The 4,608-nt window shown below is 38.5% G+C and overlaps 1 long non-coding RNA gene across 2 annotated transcripts in view; it reads left to right on the plus strand.

Moving 5' to 3' along the window:
- The window catches only part of LOC120294688, a 35,151-nt gene extending 32,912 nt beyond the window's left edge, over nucleotides 1–2,239 (plus strand). The window contains exons 1-3 of one of the 2 annotated variants that reach the window (XR_005551926.1): nucleotides 213–683; nucleotides 850–970; nucleotides 1,696–2,239. This is a non-coding gene — a long non-coding RNA (uncharacterized LOC120294688). Of the gene's footprint in view, nucleotides 1–212; nucleotides 684–849; nucleotides 1,192–1,695 lie in introns of those variants that run through there. The other variant, XR_005551925.1, reaches the window with a different exon arrangement.
- Nucleotides 2,240–4,608: the final 2,369 nt, after the last annotated feature.

Raw genomic sequence — 4,608 nt, forward strand, 5'->3', positions numbered from 1 at the left:
CTTGGTGTTTTTGTCGGCACATTTCCACTCGTTCTGACTAGTTTGTCTTTATGAGTGTAAGTTTTGGTTCTGATCCGCTTTGTACAGTTCTGGTTAAAGCTCAATATACTATTACTTCACCAATAAAAAAAAAAAAAATACATGTAGAGTTGGTGAATCTAATAATATTGAGAGATAGGAGACAACTTTACAAGGCTTCACTTTTAGTCTTGAGCATTCAGTTATTATGCTTTCTTACTCACATTGTGTGTTGGAGATTTGAGATTTCTAAAGTCAGAGATTCCTCTTTCTTTGGCTGACAGAATTGAAGGTTCCTCAAGAAAAAGTTTTCATACAATCATTTTAGGAGATTGTCTTTATAAATTAATTTCTATAACACTTTTTCCCAGTCCTGATGTTCAAAACTATGCACTACGAGAAACTTTGTTTTGATGTGTCAGAAGAGGGTAGTCAATTATTAGCTTACACTTTAGTTGTTGGACTTGCTTACATCTGTTAGTTTGACTGCAGGTTCCTTTTGTAGTCATTGATGGCAGTCAGTGGCCAGTAGCAGATTATGTTGTTGTGAACATGGATGGCTCAAGGCATCATCTACCTCTTACCACATTATGTCACCAACTACAGCTGATGAATTCTTCTCTCCTTACACATTCCTCCAGGCACTTTTTGGTCGTAAATACCCTGTAAGTTTGTGACGTGTAAACTTGATGCATATGGTTAACTGCAATGTTTCTTGCACCTTGAGATTTTTCTGATTAGCTAGATGTTGCAATTCCTTTAATTTTGTAATGATGTATTTACTTTGGTACAAGTATCTGATCTGATGCTCTTGTTCCTCTATTTTTGAAGGTTGGACTGTTTGATGAGGAGAGAAAATTCTTCCATTAGGAAAGTATGTCAGTGCTGTTAGCCTTTTCTTTTGAAAATGAATTCCAGAGATCAGGTCATGAAAAGATTTTCCTTATTTTTTGTAAGTTTTCCTCTCATCTACATTTTAATGGTGATGGATGGACATTCAATTAGTCTTGATGCTTGCTAGGGGAGATTCTTTTTTCATTTGTGGACTTACGCCCATGTACACTATTTTCTTTAGTTGTGAATTGCCTGTTTGGAAGTGTGTGTTTTTGTATTTAGCATGACACGGAGAGTTCCATAGTTGTGTGATTTCGTGAATTTTTGGATGATCTGCACAACCTCCTATTTTTAGTATATTTCCCCCTCCATGTCAAAAGATAAATGTGGCTCCACTTCCTTTGATGCTTGTCATTTGTTTATGTGATGATTTGTAAGCAAATAGTCTGCTTCACATGAATCAGTTCGTTGAGAATCGACCATCTCATACTTCCTTCTAGGATAGCTGACATGATTATGCTTCAGGGTCTACTACTTAGAAGTTTGATCTTCGGTAGGCAGCCCTTTTTTGACAGTACTCGTCTACTATTGAATTGACTGATTTGACATTTTCCAGTACCAAGACGACAAAAGATCAAATGATCATTGATCTTGCCCTCTTCTGGAGTAGTATTCTTCTTGGAAAGATGTCAATTGGTATCCTTGGTTTTGCTTTTGTAAGGTTGATAGCTATCGACCGAGTAAACTTGTAACCATATTCTGTATCCTAATGAATTCAAGACATTATAATTTTTTACTTTACTGGGCTTATGCTAAATCTTCTTTCCTCGTAAAATGGAACAGATGGAAAAGTGGAGGCAACGTAGACAGGATGAGCAGGAGTAGCAGGAGCAACAGCAGTAGAGCCATGCTGCAGTTGATGAGCCCAACACTCTTGCGGAGGATGATCGGGAGATGTACCAGATGGATTGTTACGTGTAATTTGTCTAATGAGGTGTAATTTGTCTAATGAGGAGGACGAGATCCGTTTTTGTCCCATGCGGTCATCTTGTGTGTTGTTAGTGATGTGTGTTATCCGCGGAACTGGAGGTTTCACCAAAATGCTCTGTTTGTAAGAAGCTGATCTCTAATTCAATCCAGATTCTTGAGTATGGTAGTGATTTTGTTTCTGTTAGTTCAAGGGTGGAAAGTTCAAATTGTTAGCTTTTCTTCTTTAATTTATCCCCGGAAAGAGCACTCCTATCCTTTAATGGAGAGTCCACAATGGACTGGTGATTGTTTTGTGTCAGTAACAATTCTTCGTGGGTCTCTCCTACTGTTAAAACTGTGTTGTTTAGTAAATTGAGCCTTATTGTTAAGTTTGTCACCTTGAAGTGGCTTTTGTTGTTGGTTTTACAATCGCACTTGGGCGGTGCTTATCTTTTCTTTAAATTTGTAAGTTCCTTTTTGTCTTTGCAGAGTGACAGATGATATCCATTATTAGTTATGAAATGCATAGCATGGCATCATATTTATAAAAAGAAAAAGAGATGTCGTGAGAGATGTTGTTAGCTTATCCATTACATAAATTTGGACTGACCATTTACTACCATTTTGAATATAGTTTGTGAGTTGATTAATTGTGAAATAATTGGAGAAATATTTTGTGAAAGGAATTGTGTCGCGACCAATTTTTTTCGAGGCATGAACCACCTAGGGTTTGGCTAATGGATTGTTAAGCCTAGACTTAACTCGGGCCTCCCAAGCCCATACCACCCGCGACTTAAGTTTAAGTTCTTAACATGCAATTGATTTTCATTAGGAGTCGCCACTAATCTATTTTTGGTGGGTCGATTAGAAACCCAAGTAAAATAATGGGAGAATTATTTACCCTACGAACCAGAGACTATGGGCACGGGGACTTGGTTACGCTAAAATTCTCTAACGCCCTTTCGGTACCTTTCTTTTTATTTTAATAAATGTTTGGCGCAGTTTGGATTGATTTTAAATCTATTTTCCTAACATGTGAGGTGACCACGCAGGTGCACAAACCACCAATTTAACACTCAAGAAAGCAAATGAATAAATTGCGGGACTTACCTCAAAGCAACGAAAGATTCGCAATGTTAAATTAAAATCCACATCAACAACCCTAGATATGGTTTCTAATTAACACACAATTTTTATTTTGTTTTCACTTTTTAATGAAAATCATGCAATATGCAATGCAATATTAACTAAATGACCTAATTCTAATAACATGTAATTTGAATGGCCTAGCAAAAATAATAAATGTCATGCATCTCAATGAATTCTAACCCTAATGACGTGCATATGACAATTTTTCTTTTCCTAAAAGAATACATTTTTATCCTAAAAAATAAAGACAAATCAACCTATGGCATTTTTTATGTTTTTTTTTTATGAAATTCGAAATTAGGTGAAATATGAAAATTACCTAATTAGATTAAGATCCTATTTAATTTATATTAAGAATTAGGTTGAGCCACATCCTAATTTAAACTAAAATATTATCTTAACCTAGATAATCCTAAAATGCAATCCATTTAATAAAATACCTAAACCTATAGTAAATTAAGAAATTATCTAAATTAACTTAAGTGCAATTTCTATCCTAATATGCAATGACGTGCAAAATGTACCCTAATTCTACATGAATTATGCATGATGATTTTTTTATGTTTTTCCTTTTTTCCTTTTTTTTTAAATTTCAAAATTAATAATTGCCAAATAATTAAACATGCAATCCAAATTAAAAGAACTAGCAACCTAAATGAATTGATTTGATTTTTTTATTTTTTTAAAATTCGAAATAAAATACCTATTGTGAACATGCAAACCCTAAAGCTACATTTTCTATTTTTTTAAGAAAATTAATTTAAGCAACACCACATCAAATCAAGCCATATTGATACACAAATTGACGAACCATATCTCGAGCATGAGATCGGGTTGGCCAATTTCACATAAATCACGAATCGGATCTCGAGCGGGAGATCGGATTGGCAATTTTAAGTGATTGCGAGTCGGATTTCGAGCTTGAAAATCGGACCGAGAATCACTAATTTCCAGGCAATTTCATGTCATGGAATTTCAATTTCAGATTAAGGAATAATTACACTAAAAAGATAAAATAAAATAGCAAAAATAATTAAAAAATAAAATAAAGAAAATACCTAAATTTTCTTTCACTTCTCTTTTTCTTTTCCTTTTTCCTGAAAAAGAAAAAGAAAAAGAATAAAATAAAATAAAGCTGGTGGGTCCCGAGGGAAGCCTCCGGCTGGGTTCCGGCGAGGGCGTGACGGCGGCGCGGCACTGTGGGGCTTCGGCGCGGGTCGTCGGGGGGCCGCAGGGTCGTCTGGTGGAAGAGGACCGCGGGCCCGGCCGGGTGCGGGCGTCGCGCGGCACGGCGGTGTCGGGACAGAGCACCGGAGCTTCGGACTGCGGGTGGAGAGATCCGGACGTCGGGATCGCGGATCCGCCGCGGCGAGGTGGGACGAACGACGGCGCTTCGGGTCTGTCGCGGGCGGGGCGGCGGGACTCGCACCGCAGGCTCGGTGGCAAGGCGCCGCTCACTGGGCCGACGGACGCGGTGGAGGCGGATCGGTGGTGGTGCGGCCGCGGCGAGATGCGGAGGTAGCCTGGTGGAGGCGGTGCCGGCGCGGTCGACGACGTTGGCACGCGCGGCGGCGCGGGGGCAACCCGGCGAGGAAGATGAACAAAGTGGCGTCCCCTTTTCTTTTTTTTTTTCTCTTT

Source organism: Eucalyptus grandis, chromosome 6, assembly GCF_016545825.1.
Source record: "Eucalyptus grandis isolate ANBG69807.140 chromosome 6, ASM1654582v1, whole genome shotgun sequence".
In the NCBI taxonomy this organism is placed as follows: Eukaryota; Viridiplantae; Streptophyta; class Magnoliopsida; order Myrtales; family Myrtaceae; genus Eucalyptus; species Eucalyptus grandis.